General features: G+C 35.9%; 1 long non-coding RNA gene across 2 annotated transcripts in view; it reads left to right on the plus strand.

Moving 5' to 3' along the window:
* LOC141511468 (uncharacterized) overlaps positions 1-17,882 on the plus strand; it is a 436,160-nt gene that overhangs the window by 48,674 nt on the left and 369,604 nt on the right. Inside the window, exon 1 of one of the 2 annotated variants that reach the window (XR_012475341.1) lies at positions 7,146-7,228. The exons of the other annotated variant lie outside the window; for it this stretch is intronic. This is a non-coding gene — a long non-coding RNA (uncharacterized LOC141511468). Of the gene's footprint in view, positions 1-7,145; positions 7,229-17,882 lie in introns of those variants that run through there. 2 annotated transcript variants of the gene reach the window in all.

Here is a 17,882-nt window from a genome sequence, read left to right on the forward strand (position 1 = left end):
AAGTACTCCTGACTCCAAGGTTGGTGCTTTATCCACTATGCCACCTAGCTGCCCCCTATTTTTACTTTTAAAAAAAACTTCTCTTATGTTTTTCTTTTCTATCCCATGGTTTTCTTTCTTTTCTCTTATTCTTAATTCCTCATATACAAAATGACTAATATTATAAATATTTTTAAACACCAAAGTACATGTACAATTTTTACCAGACTGTTCATCATCAAAGGGAAGGAATAGTGTTAGAAATATGTGTAACTTATAAATATGCAAGTGAATGAATATTGAAAAACTTCCATAAAATATAATTGGAAAACTAACATAAAGTATCAGTTAAAAATAAATATATATAAATGATAGGACAAGGTCATTTTCTAAATACTGTATAATTTGAAAGGGTGAGACCAATATGAAAATGGTTTGGCAATGATGCTAGTGATGCAATGGTTATAGATGAGAATGATTGTCTGCGTGTGTGCGTGTGTGTGTGCGTGCGTGTGTGTGTCTGTGTGTAATATATCTAAATAATTGACAAAGAGAAGAGCAAATCATACAAATGAAGATATGTTGGCTCTCAGATTTGAATCAATCAAATATTATTATGAATTGGTCTGGGTCTTTAGACTGGAACTAAAGTCCTTCAGTTTTTAAATTGAGAAGTTTATGATTGTCTTCATTGCTATTTGGTAATCAAAGGATGAGAAATGTGTTTAAGCAGAGAAGCAAAAAACAAAATAATATAAAATAAAAAACACCCACCGCCACCAAATATCATCCTTACTAGATCTCAATTTCCTGCAGTTTTTTAGAATTTAAAAAATTCTTTGGTTATTGAGTTGGGTCACAATGGTAGAAGCCAACTTATGTACTTTTCAAGTAGGGCATGCTCTTTTTTTTCTGTAGGTATTTTGGTTTCAATGACTAAAAAGAATATCTATAGTATAAGAAAATTTTCTGATCTTCTAAGTCATGATAGGACTAAGGTGAACTGTTTTATCATGTTCACCTAAAAGGTGAATCTTCAGAGCAAATAATACAGTCTGTGGGAGTATTGCTTAACCAACCTCATTAGTACCTGCATTTATCAACTTAGAGGAAGATACTATAATTCAGGAAGATGATAACTTTCAAGTTTGACCAAATTTTGTTGTTTTTTTTTTGTCATAACCAAGGAAAATTGACCTTTAGAGACCTTCAGTAGTGTGTTTGAATGGGAAGTGATTTACAGCAAATGTACTGTGTGGAATACTTAATGCACTTGGACAGAGAAATAGATGGTAACAATTTTCCTGGTAGCCATAATCTCCTTATAACAGCATGCTTCACAAAGACTTCTTCATTTCCAATTCTTCAAAAGCCCATTTGCTGAAAACTTTTTCGTTGACTAACTTGAAAGAAAACTCTCAACTATGGACAAAAAAAAAATCCACATCTTTTGACTTTGATAATTTCTCTTCCTGTTTTGTGATCTGTGATCTCACTTCCTACTTCTTGGCTGTTTTAGGCAAAATTATGTTAGCCTGCTGTGAGACTCCTGAAAAGGTTTTTTGGGGAAAGAGGGGAGGTGTTGGTCTTGAGGGAAAAGCTTTTACTCTAAGGCATATTTTCAATTTTTTGTCCTTGGTGGTAGAAATGGGAATGTCTGATTTTACTAGGACTATACATTAACCTCTTTTCTTTCTCTTTTTGATTTATGTAATATAGTTTAGTCTAGAACTGTAATAAGGACCATAGTCCTAATATAGGACTATATTCCACAGTGCTGACTCTCTAGGATGCTCCACTTCCCAAAGGACATATTATCTCCTTACCACTGACCTTTGTCTTCAGACCTCATCTTCTATCCCTGCTGTTAGTCTATGCCGCCATTTCTGGGCCACTGCCTGCCCCCCCCCCCCCAATCTCTTGTAAAAATGGTTAAGACCTTTTCTTAATCTCAACCCCTATTCACACAAGGGTTATATTGATTTAGGGACAAGCTACATCATATTATAAAAATAGAAGCTATTTCCCAACTGATAAATGGTTAAAGGATATTAATGTGCACTAATAATCACAGAAATTCTAAATAAAACAACTCTGAGGTATCATCTCAGAATGACTAAAATGACAGAAAAGAAGATGAGATATTTTCTGTGCTGCTTTCTAGCTCCCCTTCTCTCTCTCTCTCTCTCTCTCTCTCTTTTTAGGTTTTTGTAAGGCAAACGGGGTTAAGTGGCTTGCCCAAGGCCACACAGCTAGGTAATTCTTAAGTGTCTGATACCAGATTTGAACCCAGATACTCCTGACTCGAGGGCTGATGCTTTATCCACTACACTACCTAGCTGCCCCTTCCCCTTTTCTCTTAAAAATTGTTTTTGTTTTCAGTTCAAATTCTCTACTTTGCTCTATCCCTTTTATACCCATTGAGAAGTCAAGATGATACTCATTATAATATGAAATCATGCAAAATTTGATTCTACAATAGCCATATTTTAAAAAAAGCAAAAAAGAATAAACAAAAGATATAAAAATGCTTCATTTGTGCTCTGAGTCCATCTAGAGATGGACAGCATTTTAAATCATAAGTCTTTTGAAGTTGTGGTGGATCATTGTATTGGTTAATTACTAAAAATAGTTTTGCTGATATGATACTTCTCTTAGTTCTACTCACTTCCCCTTGCATTAGTTCATATAAAGTTTTTCCAGGTATTTCTTTTTTTAAAAAATATTTAAGAGATTCCTTTAATATAACAAATATAAAAATTTGTTTCAGTTTTTCAACAAATACACCAAGTTTTTGAAAAAAAGCTGTGGTTATTAAACAGCTAATTTATTATTGTTGCTTCATGATTTATTATAGTACAACATCCATCATATTCATAAACCATAACTTATTCAGACTTTCCTCAGTTGATGGACAAATATCTGTTTATAATTCTTTGCCATCATAAAAAGAGCTTCTATAAATATTTTTGTTCCTTTTTTTCTTTTATATCCTTGAAGTATAGACCTATTAGCCAGCACAGTTTTATAGCCATTTGGGAGTAGTTCCCAATTGTTCTCCACAATGGTAAGACTAGTTCACATCTCTACCAAAAGTGGTTACCTATTTCCCAATATACTTTCGTTTTCCTTTTCTGTCATCTTAACCAATCAGAGATGTTTTAATTTGCATTTCTGTGATTATTAGTGATTTTGAACTTTTTTATGTGGTTATTGATTACTTTGATTTCTTCCTCAGAAAACTGCCTGTTAATATCTTTTATTCATTTACCAATTGTAGAATGACTTCTATTTTTATAAATTGGGCTCAATTGTTCATATTATTTGAGAAATGAGAACTTTATCAGAAAAAAACCTCAAAATTCCCCCCATTTTCCTGCTTTTATTCTTTTTTTTTTAATTCTTTTGAGACAGTGGGGTTAAGTGACTTGCCCAAGGTCACACAACTAGACCATTATTAAGTGTTTGAGGCTTACTTTGAACTCAGGTCCTCCTGACTCCAAGGCCAGTGCTATCTACTGTACCACCTAGCTGTCCCTTCCTGCTTTTCTTCTAACAAAACCTTTTACATTTTACATAATCAAAATCTCCTGTGAACCTCTCTATGTCTTGTTTGGTTATGAACTCTTTCCCTGTCCATAGATCTGAAATGTAATTTCTTCCATGCTTATATCTAAATTACATATCCACTTTGAGCTTATCTTGGTATATGGTATGAGAATTTAGGTCTATTCCTAGTTTCAGCCAGACTACTTTTCAGTTTTCTCAGTATTTTTTGTCAAATAAGAGACTTCATCTTGCCCTAATACCTGTGATGGTTGGAGTTTTCAAACTCGAAGCTACTGTATTCATTTGTTTCTCTGTACTGTTTACCTAACTCTCCTTCTTTTCAGTTGAATGTGCCCAGGAACACTAACTCTGCTTGTTTCTTCTCCAACCTATATCTGTTTAATAAACTATTCCCATTAGACTTGAACTCTCTCCTTGAGATGTTTCAAGAACAGGTGATCTCTTACTATCTAAGTGTCTCTGATTTAGACAAATTTAGATCTCTCAATTTTAGCTATGTTAGCCATAGGGGACAAATGTTATATAGATATTAGACTTATCTCCTGCCCTCTGTAGTTTAATCTAGGGTACCAAACTCAAATAGAAATTGGGGGGGCACTGAATAATTCATAAAGATCCTTGTATGATATATATTGCTATTTTAAAATGGAATGTTATTTTTATTTTATTGCACTTTTATTTTGTTAAAAAATTTCCCAATTGCATTTTAAAACGATTCAGGTTGCATTCTTGAATATTGTGGACCACAGGACATATATGAACATCTCTGATACAAATCAGTTGAGAATATGAAGCAGCTTTGGTAATGGCAGTAAATTTCTGGTTTTGAATTGGTGAGTGGAATTTTCCTATTTAATCATCTCAGTCTGTCATTCACTGGATGGGACAATAGCATTGAACAAAAAAGTTTGTTTTGAGAAAATTTTGCCATGAAGAAAGCACATTTTGGTCATGGTATGACCAAAGTGGAATATTATAGAAAGAGAAAAGTAATTTCTGATAGAAGAAAATTACCTATCCCCTTATCTTGACTTCAACAGTTCTGGTCATTACCCATAATGAAATACAAATGTATACACATTCCACATCTGCTTCTATAATGAAAGCTGGTTGGAGGGCAAGGTTCTATATTTGAGAGAGGGTGTAAGGAACTGGAATACAATGGATCTAACTGACAGTTTCCAGACAAATATCATACTTGCTTTATCCTCTTGGAGTCAAATTAGGGAAATCACAGTAGTCATACAGACTTCTTCCTTGAAACTTATAATGTGGTGCATCTCCAAAGAGGGGAGGTAATAGTGGCTCAGCTTTACCTCTATTTTTTTTTTAATCCACCTCTATGGGATTGCATCTATAATCTAAAAGAAGACCAAGGCCTTTTAATGTTGTATTGCAACTCTTTCATGTGGTGATCTTATCAGCTTCCATGGATTTGATTATAATCTCTATGCTGATGGCTCCCAGGTCCTTATATCCAATTGTAGTTTCTCTCTCCTAATAATTCATAATTCATAATCACTCACTGCCTTTTGGACATTTCAAATAAGATGTCCCAGAAGTACCTCGAATAAAATCATGCCCATGGGTGGCTAGGTGGCTCAGTAGATAGAGCACTGGCCCTGGAGTCAGGAGTACCTGAGTTCAAATCCAGACTCAGACACTTAATAATTACCTAGCTGTGTGGCCTTGGGCAAGCCACTTAACCCCATTTGCCTTGCAAAAACCTAAAAAAAAAACCCCACGTCTTGAGTTAATTCTCTTGCCCCTAAATCCTATCCCTCTCCAAAATTCCCTATTACTGTGAGTACTCCACCTTATTTCCAGTCATCCAGGTTCTCTCTCTCTCTCTCTCTCTCTCTCTCTCTCTCTCTCTCTCTCTCTCTCTCTCTCTCTCTCATACACACACACACACAGAGGGAAAATATATTCAATACATAGCAAAATCTTGCTGTTTACTTCCTCCACAACTTCTCTGTATTCATCTTCTTCTCTTTACTCACACAGCTGCCAAACAAACTTCAGGCCCTCGTCACCACATACTCAGACTATTTTATTTTCCTTCTAATGGTCTCCTTACTTCAAACTTCTCCCCACCTGATTCCATTCACAAAGCTGCCAAGTGATTTATCTAAAATTCAGACGTGACCCTGTCACTACCTTACTCAGCAGACCCTGGATTCGCATTGCTTCTAGGATCCAAATATAAACTCCTCTGTTTAGGCATTCAAAGCTTTCCTCAACTTGACCCCAATTTACCTTTCCAAATTTATTAGTCATTTAGCCCCTTCCTGCTCTTTTAACAGCAGCCACAACTTGAAGTCTACCTGTTGCTTATTCATTACATTCCATTTCACACACTGACTTGCTTAGAATTCATTCTGAGTTTGTATATTACTTCCTTGCTTTCATCTTTTAAAACTTTTGCTTCCTTTATGACTTAGCACTTTGCTTAGCTTTATGACAAACTCACATTTATCTCCTAATTATACATATGCAAGGTCCTTGAGACTAGGGATTGTTTCATTTTTGTCTTCATATGCCCAATATACATAGAGTGTATTTTTAATAAATGCTTGTTGTTCAACTGATTGATTGGTCCCTGGTTGGAATTTGGCAACTAAGTTTTGCCCTATGTTGGACTTAACTCTCCTCCCTGCCTTCTCACCTCATCCTAAGCTTTGCTAAAGAACAGGATCCAACCTGAGCCATGTGACCTGATTGCTGGTAGCCTTTCTCTTGTAGAAGGGGGTTATGTGGAAACCCTGTAGAGATCAAATTGCTTGCCCCAAGCATAGAGACATCTGGAACATATCATTTTACCAGCTATTGATTTTTCTACTAGGTATTTATTTAGTTGCTTTTGGATCTTCCACAGGCTCTGCAGCTGTTGCTTTAGAGGTTGGAGCTAGTTCTAGACGTGAGATTCATCACAGGTGGTGACTTTTTAAACATTCCATTGGTGGCATAAGATGGAGTACTAGCCAACCATCTCAATAGTGTCACTCTTAGTTCTTAGCAATACTATGAAGACTCGTCCCATTTGCCAATATCAAGAGTTCCTATGCAATTACAAATGTGAGGAACTTTTAAAAATCTAGAGTAGTGAGGGAATGGAGAAAAACAGTTCAGAACAAGGGAATCAAAGGACTAGGAGTGATCTTCAAAGATGCTCTTCCATCTCCTTGCCTTCATGAAAGCACACTCAAATTATCTTGAACAAGTTGCATATCTGTCCTTTTTTAAAAAAGTGTTTCAGAATCATATATTTTATAATCTCCATGGTGCCAATCTTCACTAACAATTTTTTAATCAGGAAATTCCCCCCCCCCATACTGAAATCCCTTAGGCTACAGTTTATTCTTTTTTACTCCTTGTCTTCAGTAAAGATTGATAGCAGCTGGTGACTGTCCTCTTTACAGATGATCCAGAAAGAACTATGTTCTTCTCCTGGTTGCTAGAATTCTCCCAGAGCATCATTGTCCTAGAAATTCTTTCAGAATGTTTATGAAAAGCAAATGTAGTTATAGTCACAGCAATAATTGTTTTGCTTATTTTCAAAGCACTGTTGCTGTTTTATTTCTCTAATGCCACCTTTGGGATAATGCCATAACAAGACTCAGGGAATGGCTGAAACAGTCTTAGGATAAGAGTGCATAAAATGCCTCCCATAATACAAGTGAGTCCTGTTGGCAAATACTTAGTAGGATGGATGTTTAGAAAGGATGAGATACCCTTGAAGGAAAACTGAGGGATGTTGGGGACTCAGAGTAGAAGATCACAAAGAGGAAGGGGGTCCATATGGTTTGTTTCTGGAACTCAAAACTAGGAAAATAACTATGCCAAGTCTTGGATTCTATCCTATCATTTCCTCTAACCCTCATCAGGTTGAAGTTAAAATTTCCCATTATAAATTCTCATGGTTCTCTACTGGGTTTATACATGGCTCAGCCTCTTATGCCGGTGGAAATTCTTGGAGCTTAGTGAATTGGGGCCTAGAAGGCTGAAACACCCTGTCAATGTTTATTTGTTTTCTGGAGCTGTGGAGAAAGGCTCTTTAGGAATTATATAAATTTTCTTTTCACTGTTTTCTATGGGTTCAGAACCTTTTGCTTGGGGTTGCCTCCCATTAAGGCTGCAGTACTCAACATTTGTGAGGTTAAGTCAGTCTCATGAAAGAAGTCTGCTGTTCAACATCCAAATCCCATTATTTAATGCCATGTTTCAGAGACGCAGATACTGAGTGGCTGGAAGATAAGTGGGAAATAGCTTCTGATCACAGTCAGAGCAGGTGGCTCTATTTGCTGTGGCAGAGGCTCCTGAATTTGGTTTCAGTGCCTCTTGGGAGGAGACTGCCCCTTCCTCATGTGGCTACCACCATCCTCTCCCCACCTTCCCTCTTCAAATTGCTAATATGATTTGTCTTGGTGGCCAGTTCAGATGTCCCCCAGCGGTACTTTCCATCTTAAATCTTATAGAAGCTTTTCAGTAGCATTCCCGCTATGGTGAAAACCAATTCACAAATCCCTTCCCTCTCTCTCCCTGCCCCATTCCTCTCTCTTTGGTTAACTCTTATCTTGCTAGTCTGGTAGGATGAGCAGATGCCTGCATTTGTGTGTGTTAAGAAAGATAACTGGAACCCAAGAGCTCACCAAAAGAGGAGACAATAGGATTGAATTGGAATGTGGGGAAAGGAATTTCCCTTCATTTGGGCTTGGAGGGGCAGTGATTTTTTTTTAACATTGTGCCCTTGGTAGGGATCAGATTAACTGCCAAGGCCAGCCTGACCCTCAAATCCCAAGGCTTGGAAAAGGGCAGTGAGCTAGAGGCAGTATAGGATAAATCCTCTTTGAGCCTAAAAATGCCATCAGCAGCTTCTGCAGTGGCTGCTCTTCTTCCTAGAATCCTGCCAGTTCTGATTAAAACCTCCCTCCTTTGGGGCTGAGGTACTGATGTATTAGTTTCCCTCGAGTTTGGACTCAACTGTTGAGGAACAGTTTAGCTTCTGAACAAGGAGCAGCCCCAAGCGGTATCTCTGCTTGGAGGATAGGAGGCATTGGGATTGTGTTCTCCAAGAGGCTGGGACACTGCTGTAAGGAGTAGGATAAGTCTTCTCTGACAGATCATTTCATTTGAGAAATCTTACTTTACAGCCTGATGCTCTCCAGGGGCTGCCCAACCAGCTGTGGGCCTGAATAATTATGTTAGGCTTGCCTTCTCTTAAGGACTACCCTTCTAGAGGGAATGAAAGACCTCTGTGGGACTGCTGAAGGATCCTATTCATTGTTAGAATTTTGGAATCAATTCTTGAAACATGGATTAAATTTCTGTGTGCAAAAGAACTCTATTAGGCCATCAGAGTACAATGATGAAAAAATCCTAGAGATCCTTACTTCAGGGAGTTTATATTCTACTAAGAAGTATACTAGCCATTGTACAGGTAAGTATTCTATGAGGGAGGGAAGATGAAGGCAAAGGAGAGATGCAGATGTTGTACTCTGGGAATATATGAGAAAAGAAAGAACATTATCTGCTAATGTTCAAATAGAATAGTTTTGTTTTTATCCCTTTATACTTACCCTTTTTGAGAGCAATTTAGACAAGAGCCTGAATTTTCCTCTGAATCCCTTGACTTTCACTTTTCCTTTTCTTTGGGTTGGGAAGAGTTGGACAAACTGGCAACCTGGCTGATACTCAGTGGGAAGGCACCTATCAGACAGTCCTACAAGGAGAGAGACCTGTACTTTAAATTTCAGGGATAAATAAGGGAAGGAAGGAAGGAATATCTTACCTTTCACTTTTGTTGGAAAAAAAATGCAGATTAGCACTTTAAGTTAATCATTGGGAATAACTTGATTTGTTTGCAATTTGTTAGAATGTGTCCCAGGAACATAGCAGGCTTCCACTCCAATTAGAAGCACTTGATCTTTGGGAGATGATTTGGTTTGACAATTTTACTTCTGGAGGACCCCCTTCCTGATTCATGCTTTAGTATTATTCCAAAGCAGAGCAAGTTTCAAACCCTCTATAACCTTGTGAGTCTTTCTGTCACAGTTTAAGAAAGACATTGATGAACTGGATGAGTATGAACAGAATGTTGAAGGGCCTTGAATTTATCTCCTATGATGATTTATTGAAGGAATTGGGGATTTGTTAGCCTGAAAAAGAGAAGACGAGAATTGACGTGTGTGTGTGTGTGTGTGTGTGTGTGTGTGTGTGTGTGTGTGTGTGTATTTGAAGGGTTACCATGTAGAAGACTTCTGTTGGTCACCAGAAGGTAGAACCAGAAACAATTGAGAGCAAGCTTCAGTTTGCAAGTTGCAAATTTTGACTATTATCCTTATCGATTCCATCTGGGCTCCCCTCAAATATTCTAGCAGAGCAGCTTGTTAACTATCTCATTACTGGGCTCCCCCCCCCCCCACAATAGGAGTTGGACTATAATGGATGGTTACTGAGATTCCCTTTCACCTCTCAAAGATTCTATGAAAGATGTTGAGGTGACCCTGCATTTTCCAAGGCTTGTCTCAGTGGAGAGAAATCTTGACCCTTCCTCTCATAGAAATGTGGAGGTTTCCTTCCAAGTACAGATCAGATGCTCATCAAGAGGATCCTGCCTGATCCTTCTAGGTTTTAGATTTATTTTCTTGAAGTTACTTTGTTATATACTCTATATTTATCTAGATCCATGTTTGTATTCATTGAATAGAATACAAACTCCATAAGGGCAGGCAGACTTTTTTTTTTTTTTGACTTTGTACCTGTAATACCTAATCTGTAGGCTTTGATTATAGGCTTAATAAAAGATTGTATGTCCTTTGTCTTGAGGATAAATTGAGTTAAGTACAGAGAGGTCTCCAGGAGGACAATTTTTTTTAGGTTTTTGCAAGGAAAATGGGGTTAAAGTGGCTTGCCCAAGGCCACACAGCTAGGTAATTATTAAGTGTCTGAGACCAGATTTGAACCCAGGTACTCCTGACTCAAGGGCGGGTGCTTTATCCACTGCACCACCTAGCTGCCCCAGGACAATTTTTTAAATTTAAATTTTGTTTAATTTTTCTATTGAAATTTTATTTTATTTTTCCAATTACATGTAGTGGTAGTTTTTCAGCATTCATCCTTATTTTCTATTCAGGCTGAAGAAATCACTGATCTTCAAGTTTTGAAGTGAGTACAGTAAGTTCTTCATTATCATACCTATACATTTTTAGACTTGATGTGACCCAAATAGGTCAGGAAATAGTATATTGAATATCCACTTTTTCTGACTCAATGAAATTAATGCTCATAGTCATAAATGGATATGTGAGAGTGGTGGGGATTCTTGAATCTAGCGTCCTGCTTTTATCTATCCTCTGTCAATATTCTTTCACCAAAGATCTTTTAAAATTCAATCTTATAACAAACATAAAAATCTTTTTGCTCCTTTACTTTCACTCACAAGTCCCTTTAGGTAGTAGTGTTTTAGTTCATAGATTCAGAGTTGGAAGTGTTGTCTTCTTATTTAGTGCTCTTCCTTTACAGATGAGGAAACAGAGGTTGTAGGTAGCTGAGTCAGGATTCAAACCCAGATCTCTTTACTCCAAATCCAGTACTCTTTCTACTATATCACATTGCTTTATTATCTTCCAGTCCCATTCTTGTGTCCTCCATGGCTTGAATCCAATCTTCAGCCTATAACTTGGGCCAGGTTATCTCCATCCTTTCATAAAGGTACCACTTTCCCTAACCTTATGGAAAATTGCTTCTTAAATTATACCCCTCCAACCACACACACATTTTAAACACACCCCGTGGAGGACACATGAATTACATAAGCACCATCCCTCTCCTGTTGGATGCATTGAATAATGTAACATTTCAACAATACCGAAAGGTACACTGTATTATTAAAACACACTGGTATTAAAAAGGGAGAAAAAGGGAAGCTCAGCTATAGTAAAATTGTCACAGACTCCCACTAGATGCCAGAATAATAAAGCCTGAATTATTTTTGCCTGAGACAGGATTCACAAGGGCTGGAAGAAGTCAGAAATGGAAGAGGTTATCCAAGTAGGTATTTTTTTTTAAAAAGCAGGTTTACATTATTCAGAATATTTTCTCTTTTTTAAATTATTAAATAAAACAGAGCTAGTTGATTCTATTACTTTAAGAGGAAAACTGTTTAGCTTTTTTAGACAAATGCTCTAACCTCAGATTGGGTTCCTAATTTCTTAGGTTTCAGATTGGATTTCTAATTTCTTAGGTTTCTGAAGGGAGGGGAGAGATCAGAAAAGAAATGGGGAAGAAGAGGAGGTAAACAGTGAAGGATATGTCAGAGAGAACTGTAGGTTATCAATAAGAGGGAGAATAGAAAAGGGAAGGTAGGATTTGGGGGATGGACTTGGTGAAAGTGTTCATCTGTACCAGATAGCCTACATGTTTGAGTAAATGAAGAACAAAGGTCCTAAGGAGTCAACATAATTAGGCAGAATAGGAATGTAGTGAATTTAGGTATTTTGAGATTTGTTGTGGGTTTTTTAAAGGAAAAATGAGAATGAAATCCTTTGTCCCAAGTTTCAGTTTTTCCAAAGCACAATAGGAGAATTCTATAGTTTGGGGGGCTCTGTAATGAAAGAATATCAACAGAAGAGTGACAAGATTCAAAAGTATGACTTAGAAAAGGCAAGGAATTTATCCTACTAAATTCAGAAAGTCTCCATTTCCTAGAATTTTTTTTTCTAAAGCAGTTTAGGCCTCTTATATAGGAGTCACGTTGTCCAACATTTCTTCAAATAAGGTTATAAAAATATCATTCAAATAGTGTCATCCCCATATAGCCAGCTCTTTCACTGGTTACTCCAGTATCCTTGAGAGCCAATATAATATAGGACATTTGAGGAAACTGAGTTGCAGAGAGGTGAAAGCTCTAAGTCATGCAATGGGGTTACTGCTTATAATTCTGTCCTCTTCTGTTTTTCTTCCCAGTTTCAGGGAGAATTCTTCTGCCTCCCTGCTAATTATTTAGAAGGCACATTTCCCCACTTCCTGATTTCCTATAATCCAAGTTCGCTCTACCTTTAGGATATTGGAAGAATGAAGACTGTAAAATTCTGGCTTTCTGCCTTAGCTTCCTGTGAAACAATGTGAAAAGACCTGGTTGCCTTGGTAGACTGGTTTGACCGGAGTATTTCCTGCTTGCTCAATTTATTTCTTTCTGAACTAAAAGATTAGGGAAATCATCTCTGACACTACCACCTCCCTTAAAGGAATGAATTTAGAGTAAATAGGAACCATACAAATATCAGCTACTCTTTTTTTCCTCCTGATAGGATTTAAAACTTCAGATAAACTTTTTTTTTTTTTTAGGTCATTTACTAGCACAGAATTTGACAACATTAAAGGAACCTTATGCCAGAATTCTTGATCTGAATAAACTTTTGTTTTTAATCATTTGATAATTTCCATATCACTGGTTTCATTTACATTTTACTTTAAATATTTAAAAATATAATCCCAAGAAGTTTTATAGACTTTACTAGACTACTAGTGGGGTCTATGACACAGAAAAAGGTTAAGAATCTTTGCGTTAAGGGTGGCTAGGTGGCGAAGTGGATAGAGCACTGGCCTTAGGGTCAGGAGTACCTGAGTTCAAAGCTGGCCTCATACACTTAATTAGCCGTGTGGTCTTGGGCAAGCCACTTAACCCCATTGCCTTGTTAAAAAAAAAAAACCTAAAAAAAAAAAAAGAATCTTTGCCTTAGAAGATCTATCCTAACCCTACCTGTACTCCTTTGGTAATAGAGAACTTGTTGCCTCTCTAGGCAGTTATTTCACTTTAGGACAGCTTTAATAGATAGGACATTTTTTCTTATGCAGAGGTGAAATCTACTTCTTTTTGTTTTTTGGAGATAATCAAGATTAAGACACCTGCTCAAAATCATAGAGCTAGTAAGAGTCTGAGTTCAGTTTTGAATTCGGGTCCTGACTCTAGGTCTGGTACTCTATCCTCTGTGCCATTAGTCTTCCACCATCAGACTAGGTAGAATTTAACTTTTCCTTGTGTTAGGCTTCTAATATTTGAAGCTATTCCATCACCACCACTCCCAAACATTCTCTTTTCCAGGCTGATCATCCTTGGCTCCTTAAATTCAATCCATTTATGACATGTTTTCTAGTGATTTTCCTCTGTGGATATGTCACAGCTTGTCAGTATCTTTCCTAACATGTGACACCTAGTGCTATGTACATCATTCCATATGTTGTCTCATTGGAGTAGAGTAATACTACTGCTACTCTTACTTCCATAACCAATAAACCTTTTAAAAGTGCTTTGCAGTTTTCAAGCCACTTTGTATTCTCTAATTTGAGTTCAGAAGGACTTTTGCTTCTACAGTTTTCAACAAATTCTTTTATTAATGCATTGGAAAATTTCATTAGCTTTTTTTTGTTACATTGCTTACATTTCTGATTAATTCCATAGGTTATTGCCTATTTTCATGCTTGATTTTCATCTATTTCCCAGAGAGTCTGATTTTTCTCTTTTTCAAACCACTTACCATCTGATCCTCTTCTAACTACAGATCTTGATACATTCTTTTTAAAATTTTTTTATTCTTCATCATTATGAACTTGTCAAACACCAACAACTTTGAACTTTCCATATATGAGGAAGAACAGAAAAAGAGATGGTATATTAAACCATGAATCATGATTAGGTATTGCTTGCAATTTTTTTTTGGCAAGGCAGTAGCATTAAGTGACTTGCCTAAGGCCACACAGCTAGGCAATTACTAAATATCTGAGGTCACATTTGAACTCAGGTTCTCCTAACTTCAGGGCCTGTGCTCTATTCACTTTGCCACCTAGCTGCCCCTGTATTTTAAAGTATATGATAAATGCATGAAAAACTTTAGTTCTAAAGCCACTGCTCTTGTCTGCATCTCCCTTTGAGATACCTTCTATTTTCTTGTGCTCATTTTTAAAAATGATTTATTGATGTTTCTTTCTTTCTTTCTTTCTTTCTTTCTTTCTTTCTTTCTTTCTTTCTTTCTTTCTTTCTTTCTTTCTTTCTTTCTTTCTTTCTTATTTGTGTCCACTATCATTCACCTTTACCCAGTTCCAATTTTCTTTTGAAAACTTCCTCAGAAACAAATAAATTTCTTCAAGCAAACCACATCACACATTGGTCTTATCTAGGAATATATGTTTAATTCTACACCTCTACTCCTTCACCTTTCTCCTGGGTGGAGGGAAGTATATTTCATTATTGGAGTCATGTTGGCCATTACCTTGATCAGAGTCCTTAAGGTCATTCAAAGTTGTTTTTCTTGATAGTGTTTCAGTCACTATATAAATTGTTTTTCTGGTACTGTTCACTTTACTCTGTATTGATTCTTATAAGTTTTTCCAGATGGCTCTATACTTTGAATGTTTCTTTCATCCCAATATTTCATTATATAAATATATATAGTGTTTTTTTTTAGTGATGATCTGCTCATTAGTTTTCAGTTTGAATATATTTGTCCTCTCTTTCTTTTATTACTTAGGATACAGGTCTAACATCACTGGTTCAAAGGTTTGGTACATTTTAAGTATAATTCCAAATTGTTTTCTGGAATGGTTGGATCAAATCACAGCACTACCAACAGATATAAGTATGCTTATTCATTCACATTTCCTCCAACAATTTTTATTTTCCTTTTGTGTCACATTTGCAAATTTCATGAGTTTAGGAACCTGAGAGATGTTTTAAATTTGCATTTCTCTAATTATTAATGATTTATAATATTTTTCATATAATGGTTGATAGTTTATTTTTCTTCATTTGAGGACCAAAGGTTCATCATATTTTTTGACCATTTGTCTATTGGGCAGTGACTTATGTTCATATATATATATATATATATATATACATATATAGATAGATAGATATATCACTTCCCTATTTCCTTTCCAACTCAGCTTCATTGTTTTTGTTTTATTTTGTGGTTGTTTTTTTTTCTATAAAAGCTTTCCAATTTTATGCAGTCTAACAAACATCTTTTTTGATAGCTTCTGCCCCATGTCTGATTCACAGATAGGGGTAGATCAAATAGGATAGTATCAGTCAAATGAAATAATATTTTTAAAGTGTTTTACACAGTGTCCAGCATATCAAGTAGGTATTTTACAAAAACTTTTCTCCCTCTTTGTTTCTCCCTGATTGTGAATGGTACCTTCTGACCTGCTACCCTAATTTTATGATTTTTTTATATTCAAGTCATATAGCAATTTGGAATATAATGTAGTATATTTCTCAACAAACTTAGTCAAATAGTGAATACTTGTTGGATTCTTTAGTTTTCTTAAAAGCTATGCTACTATGTTGTATTGCTCCTGGATTATGTGTACCTAATCTGCTATACTGATTAATTTTTACATTTTTTTAAACCAGGAACAAATAGTTTTGATGATTATTATTTTGTAGGATACTGTTGTATAGGACACTGCTAGAATTTTTTCCCACATACTTTATTATTCCCTTGAGATTCTTCTCCTTTTTTTCTTAAACATGAATTTTTATACTGATTTTTCTAGATTTATAAAGTAATCTTTTGGTGGTTATCATTTTTATTATATTGGCATAGCCCAAACTTGAGTAATTAATCTCTCTAATCATTTATGTCTGTGATTGTGTAAAAAATTTTTTTGTATTTGTATTTGCATGATTTTTGTGTGTATCCTAGTAGATGAACTCCCAATTTTTAAAAAATCTATTTTATAGTTATTTTAACTGGAATTTCACTTTCAACCTCTCCTTGCTGGTTTTGTTGTTAATGGAATTAAAGGCTAATAATTTACCTGAGTATATTTCTTACCTTGTTATTTTGCTGAAGTTATTGTTTCAATTGATTTTTAGAATTTAGAATTTCTGGTATTTGCTAAGTAGATTATCATATTATCTCTAAGAAATGATAGAACTGGGGCAGCTAGGTAGTGAAATGAATACGGTACCTGGAGTTAGGGGGACCTGAGTTTAAATTTGGCCTCAGACACTCATCTGTATGACCTTAGGGAAGTTACTTAACCCTATGGCCTTGCAAAAACAAAAAAAAAAAGATAGAATTTTTTTTTGTTATAAGTATGATTTGCATTTTTAGAACAAGATAAAATAATAGTAATAATAATAATGAACATTTTTACTTTGCCACTGATCTTAACAGGAAAGTTTTATAGCTTTATATTCTTTAATTTTTAGAATTTCTATTTTATATTCAGTTAGTTTTTTTGATGTCTTGCTTTTTTAAGGTTTTTTTAATTGCATGTCCAGTTCATTGATTTATTCTTTTGTGCTCGTTCTCTCTCTCTCTCTCTCTCTCTCTCTCTCTCTCTCTCTCTCTCTCTCTCTCCCTCCCCCCCACTTCTCCCTCCCTCCATTGATAAAAATATTCAGGGTTTATGAATTTTTCTCTCAAGACTTCTTTGACTACATTGCAAAAGTTAGGGTACACTATCTTATTATCATTTTATTGTATAGCATTTTATTTTGCTTCTATGATTTGCTCTTTGATCTACTAATTTTCCAGGATTAAATTATTTGTCTTCATTTAGGTTTGGATTCTTACTTTAAAGGTTCTTTATTGATTAAAATTCCTAGCATTGTGGTCTGTAAAGGGCATCTTTAGCCTATTTGTCTATGAGTGGATTATGATCCTGGCTACTTGCTTCCTCAAGTTTTTTGTTGAAGCCTTTTATAATCTTCTCTCTCTATATTTAATTTATTTTGGGGGGCTTATTGGACATACATTCTACAATTTTCTTTTCCCTATCCCTCAATTAAAAGGAGGCTTGGGGGGCGGCTAGGTGGTGTAGTGGCTAAAGCACCGGCTCTGGAGTCAGGTTCAAATCCGGTCTTAAGACACTTAAGACACTTAATAATTACCTAGCTGTGTGGCCTTGGGCAAGCCACTTAACCCAGTTTGCCTTACCAAAAAAAAACAAAAAAAAAAGGAGGCTTGAGGAATGGAGAAGTGATAGATTCTGATCCCACCCATACTTTTGATTGGTTGGACGTCCCTATTTGGTCTTTCATATGGTGGCTAAAACTAAACTCTGTCCTCTGCAAAAATCTCTCCAATTTGACATACTCTCCTGGAAAACTCAATTTAAGTTTTGGTCTTGTCTATAACTTTGTCATTGGAAATGGAAAAACAAACAGGAAGAGAATAAGCATTTTAAAAATGCCTACTATATGACAGACACTAAGTGATTTACAAATCTGATCTCATTCACAATGGTCTTGACAAGCTCCAACCTAATGTTGTTAATTCTGTTAGTAGGAGACTCCTTGTAAGACCCCAGATGGTTTGCTG

This window comes from Macrotis lagotis, chromosome 2 (genome assembly GCF_037893015.1).
Source record: "Macrotis lagotis isolate mMagLag1 chromosome 2, bilby.v1.9.chrom.fasta, whole genome shotgun sequence".
In the NCBI taxonomy this organism is placed as follows: Eukaryota; Metazoa; Chordata; class Mammalia; order Peramelemorphia; family Peramelidae; genus Macrotis; species Macrotis lagotis.